This window comes from Halichoeres trimaculatus, unplaced genomic scaffold, assembly GCF_033239565.1.
Source record: "Halichoeres trimaculatus isolate MK-OKI-2021-1 unplaced genomic scaffold, fHalTri1.1 fHalTri1_scaffold_3, whole genome shotgun sequence".
NCBI classification, from domain to species: Eukaryota; Metazoa; Chordata; class Actinopteri; order Labriformes; family Labridae; genus Halichoeres; species Halichoeres trimaculatus.
In genome coordinates, this window is record NW_027437181.1 from 24,997,411 (window position 1) to 25,003,639 (window position 6,229).

Here is a 6,229-nt window from a genome sequence, read left to right on the forward strand (position 1 = left end):
TTTTTTGGTTTTGGTTTGCCACCCACCACGATCCCTCTCCCTTTGCCCAGGGCCCACTCATTATCTTTAATTCCAGGGCTGACTCGCACTCTGTCCCCTGATAGCAGATTGTTCCACACTGTGACTTTTGTTTGTTTGTTTTTTGCAAGCCTTTAAAAGACATTTATACTGTCAAAAGCTGTGTAAAAAACTGTAGCAGGTGGAAACTCGAGTTGATTCTTTCTTCTCCCATCCTTTCATTATTCTTTCTATTTCCCCACTTCTCTTTCCGGCACTTTTTTCTTTCCCTGGCACCCTATTTCCCTCTGCCACCCCAGTTTTTGGCGGAGGCCCTGCTCGCTGTCTCACCCATCTGTTTCCATTCATTAGGACAGGATACGCTTCTCTGCTCTTCTGACACCTTTTCACATCGGGCTGCACAATGTAATTAAACAGGGTTGGGGGGGAATGATTTCTGAGCTCTTTCCTCTTCCATCTACTTTAACTCTGCCTCGTTTGTTCCCATAGGTTTGAGACAGCTCGCTGCTACTTTGTTCAGGAATGAACTGGCATACTTTTTGTGTCACAGGACACAGTGCCCTGTCCTCCTGCACAGCACTTTTGGATTTAATTCATTTTTTGAGGGAACAAATTTGTTTAGAGGTTAACATGGTCAGATGGCCGTCATTGAGGCCACTTACGAGAGGGACTTGACTCTTTTGGCATATATCTTATTTCTGACAGTTAACAAGTTGGACAAATACAATGTTTTTTTTCCCCTCTGTAACATGTTTTGTGGCAGATGTATTTAGTTTCAGCATGGCATGTATTTCCTGCATCACTGAATGGCTCCCAATTGTCATGGCTAAATCATCTATACCCCACTGTTGTATTTACACCTGAACCGATCAACTGATTATTTGGTGTTGGTAGAGTATGTATACAGTTTGCCTCACATGGGCTATTTTATTGTTATTGTAAATAAAATGATGTCTTGCTAACCTATTTGTTGGGTAAAATGAGGTAGTAATGAGTCATGGCATAGAGAAAAGGCGGTTATTAAAAAAAAACATCACGTCCATGGTCCACCCACTCTGGTTCCCTGATTAGAGTCCATCTCATGACTGTGTGGGTTTGGTCACATGGTGAATAATTGACATTTCCCTCAATCCTTTGATGTGTAGCAGCTGTTCACTGTTGCACTGATGGCAGGGAAGTTACACTTAATTTATTGGTAATTAACTCTTATTGGGTCAAGGAGTCTGGTTATCAGAGGTTTAACTTGAACAGCTAAGAATTAATGATTAAAATGTGATAAGCCTTTCATTTTCCTTTCTTTGTTGATTTTCTTCTGTCCTATATTTCAAAACCATGCCCTTCCTGTTAATTTCTTTAGATATTATTGAAACAAAAAATGGTGGTGGGCTCTGCTTTACAGAACCTTGAGGTCTTGCGCACTGACTCTGGCTTTGAGATATTTTTTCCTGACAGTCATATAACAAATGCTTCTGAATAGGGAAAGAATATGGCCCAAGGTAAATTAAACTTGTTGAAAAAGAGAAAGAGGATGAGGACGTTAATGATGATGATGATGATTATGTTGATGATGATGATGATGATGGGGTCAGTGGAGCACCAGAGGCTCCTATTTATCAGCTGGTGAAACTCTACATACACATTTAAACGATTCACTGAATACAGGGCGAATCCCGTTTAACTGTTTCCTTCTCAGGGGTCTGGTCTCAACCTGCTTGCTCATTGTCACTCTGACACAGACTTCAAGGTCACTTCATCAGGGATGTGTCATTAGTACAACCCATGGTTCTCACACTTTGTGACAATCCAAAAAGGAAACAAAGAGAGCGCCTGGTACAGGGACTGAGATGGTGTGAATGATCTCATCGTGGACACGTGCGCAGGCAAAGAGAAAGAGAAGCATTTCTCTAATCAGACTCTGATCACCAGCCAATACGACAGAATGGTGAGAGAGACTCCCTGAGTGCAGGGCAGCTTGTGACCGCAGGAGGACTCTCAGACTTGATTTCTTCATCAGCAGGTGCCAGGGTCCCCTGACACATGGACACATGCAGCCAGCACGCACACATAATGACATGTATGCATGCATGGGCACATCAACACAGGGACACACGTATTTAATCCCATCCAAGAGGAGGTCTTGGGTCTCATGTCCAGGTTACATGCTGAGGCAACCCCTGAACTATCCATATGATCATTTGGACATACACCTGACCTCTCTGGTATTTTTTGCCCTTCTTTTATAAGGCAATTTCAATTCATTCCTTTCATTCCTAGAGGTAGCAGTCATTTGACTGAGTTTGAAAATGGTCCAGAGTTGACCTAATTTGTCCTGCACTTGCTGCTACACAAGCTGTGCACACTTAATATTTACATTATACATAAGAACAACATGAGTAATGTTTGTGTTTGACCTGCGGCTAAATAATTTAGACACTCACTGGGAAAGCAAATTCATCTGCAGAAATTCAACCTACTGGGGTCAAAGTTCATTTTGCAAGGAAGCTAGTTTGCTATCAGAGCATGAAACCAAACACAAGGGTGATTCTCATATTTATCCCTGAAGTGTCTGTCCTTCCTCCTCTCTTGGGTTCATTGGAGCACTGTGTGTGTGTGTGTGTGTGTGTGTGTGTGTGTGTGTGTGTGTGTGTGTGTGTGTGTGTGTGTGTGTGTGTGTGTGTTTGTGTGTGAACTTATATGTATGCATGGAGTTATCCCAAGGACTGACCTGACACTTGGTTATCTCCTCTCTCCTTTGGCCCTCCTGTCACATACAGAGTGCCGAGTGATGAGTGGCACAGGGAGTCCCTCAAGTAAACGATACAAACCATGCATTATGGATCCTCACGTAAGTAAACACGACCCGATGACCTTTTGGACCAATGGAGAGGGCACCAGAGAAAACTCCCATGGTGAAAGTAAGAAGTCAGTTTTTATTGTGTCATAACATTAAGATGTGGTAGGTCCACTAGGAGAAGGTACTAAGTGTTAGGAATTGTGTCTTCCAGACTTTTCAATGTCTGGAAAAATTATTGTTTTATTTTGGGTAGTTAAAGTAGCACAAAGGACACTTCTTACTTTACATACACTCACCAGCCACTTTATTAGGTACACCTTGCTAGTACCAGGTTGGACCCCCTTTTTGCCTTCAGAACTGGCTTAATCCTCTGTGGCATAGATTCAGCAAGGTACTGGAAACATTCCTCAGAGAGTTTGGTCCATATTGACATGATAGCATCACACAGTTGCTGCAGATTTGTCGGCTGAACATCCATGATGAGAATCTCCCGTTCCACCACATCCCAGAGGTGCTCTATTGGATTGAGATCTGGGGACTGTGGAGACCATTTGAGTACAGGGAACTCATTGTCATGTTGAAGAAACAAGTCTGAGATGATTCCAGCTTTATGACATGGAGCATTATCCTGCTGGAAGTAGCCATCAGAAGATGGGTACACTGTGCTCATAAAGGGATGGACATGGTCAGAAACAATACTCAGGTAGGCTGTGGACTTTAAACCATGCTCAGTTGGTACTAAGGGGCCCAAAGTGAGCCAAGAAAATATCCCCCACACCATTACACCACCACCAGCAGCCTGAACCGTTGATACAAGGCAGGATGGATCCATGCTTTCATGTTGTTGATGCCAAGCTCTGACCCTACCATCTGAATGTGGAGCAGAAATCCAGACTCAGCAGACCAGGCAACGTGTTTCCAATCTTCTATTGTCCAGTTTTGGTGTTGCTGTGTGAATTGTAGCCTCAGTTTCCTGTTCTTAGCTGACAGGAGGGTCAGCTGGTTTGGTCTTCTGCTGCTGTAGCCCATCTGCCTCAAGGTTGGACATGTTGTGCGTTCAGAGATGCTCTTCTGCAGACCTCGGTTGTAACCAGTGGTTATTTGAGTTACTGTTGTCTTTCTATCAGCTCCAACCAGTCCGTCCATTCTCCTCTGACCTCTGGCATCAACAAGGCATTTTGGCCCACAGAACTGATGCTCTCTAGATATGTTCAAAGTCACTGAAATCACCTTTCTTCCCCATTCTGATGCTCGGTTTGAACTACAGCAGATCATCTTGACCATGTCCACATGCCTAAATGCACTGAGTTGCTGCCATGTGATTGGCTTATTAGATATTTGTGTTAACAAACAGTTAGACAGGTGTGCCTAATAAAGTGGCCGGTGAGTGTACTTTCTCCAAAAAATAGTTTATTTGTTTATGACAGGCACTGAAAAAGATTTTGTTTCTTAATCAATTTGGCAGCAAGAACAAAAATGTGTTATTGGATCTATTTTATGGCCTCAATAGGTTTAGGTGCTTTAAGAAATTTTTGATCCAGACCAGGTCTGTACCAATGTTTCCCGTAATTCACAGACATTTTAATTATTTTATGAATTCAAACATCTAGGACAGCTGGCTTTTAGTTCTTCAGTCATGAGGAGAGAAGCTTGTTCCTCTATGGGAACATAATTCTCATACCTAGAAAATAAGATCAGTAGTTCATGTTAATGCAATACACCTCAGCTCTCCTTCCTTTCTTGGTAGTGAATTTCAAAGGTTTATTACCCCTGAAGTCAGGAGGAAACACTCTCATTCAAGCAGTTGATTTTATTAGAGCAGCAGATACTGCTGACTGATTCATGAACCTACAATAATCTAAACACTATAAAAGTTCTTAAAACAAAATTAAAGTTACAAACAGCTGGAGATGTAAGAGATGTAATATAGGAGTCATCTCTTTATTTGAATTAAAGTATGTTTTCAGAATTTAGTTCCATATTATCAACCACTGCCCCTTTTATGGTGAAGCAGTCCTTCTAGTTTATTGTAAGGTTTCATTTCAGCAAATGCTCACAAATATAACAAAACTTACCACCTTTTTCAGACCAAGCAATTTCGGTCAGTTGCAACAACCAAAAACTGTACAAAACATGGACTTTGACAGAGAGGTCTCCCCCTGGTTTTACTTTGCCTGCACTGTTCTTCAGTGACTATTGTGGCAGCTTTATTTTCAGTTCAATTGGTTTGTTAAATTGGTCACTACACTGGTGACACAGAAGGTATGAGGTATTTACTTTATAGCTGGGTAAGCGTAACTTTAAGCCTGAGCAAAGCAGGACAGGGCCTGGCACCCTGAGCCTGTGAGTGTGACCTCAGGCATGAAAAACCATTGCTTCATACAAGTTTGTGTTTAAACACATTTGTTGATCCTCATGCAGCAGAACTGTAGCAAGAGTCATGGAAACCTCATTTCCACCAAGCGGTTCAGTTCAGTTCGTCTTGGCATGGCACACATTTTGCGGCATTTCCACTGACTAATCCTGGGACAGATCGCCAAAGAACTGAGACAAGCCATCCCACTTTTTGGCACCCTTCCATAGGGGTGCCAGACTAAACCGATCCAATCTCGGAAGGTGAAGCTACAACACTGCAGACTGACAGGGTCTGCTTTTCTCCTGGCGGCACACAGTCTTCTCTGAAACAAAGCTTGATTGCACTTTGTATAAAAGAGACCAAGCTTAACTGAGCCTATCTGTACCAAACATTACTGATCTAAACCAGACTGCTTGGTGGAAACGGCGCTATATGGACAGAACGCCAATTGAAAGGCCCACCTTAACTTGTAAGCAATTTATTCCTCATTTTTCACTGTTACAACCTGTAAATTACTATTTTAAGACTGTAGTAAAAAGCTAAAAAAAAATGTCTCTATAGTAAGCCAATCTTACGACTAAGTAAAATAGAGAAGTCAGCTATACAGACCAATATGATCTTTTGAAACAGATTGGAAGCGTAGTAAGTTTTGCTGCAGAAATTTGTAACACTTGGTCTATTAAGTAGTCAGATTTTTCTGCCAGCTTCAAGAAGCCACTCATGGAACATGTTATGTTTCTCCTGTTTCTTTCTTTCTGTCTTTCAAACCCCTGCATAGACTTTATTTTTTAACACCAGAGGTTGCAGAGTGTTTGTTTAATGTAATAATCGTCCCTCTGTCTCTTAACAATGGTTTTACAGCAGCAAGCATCTGCAATAACCAGTAACGCAGTTTAAGCCCTAATCAATAATGTATATAAATTATCCTCGGTACACGTGGATGGCATTGTAATGGGCATGCACAGTACAAATGTACTACTTCATGGTAATGTACTTTCATTCAGTTTTGGTCCATTTTCTTTGGCATGTTGAGAGAGTAATTAGTCAGGAGAAATGCTGGA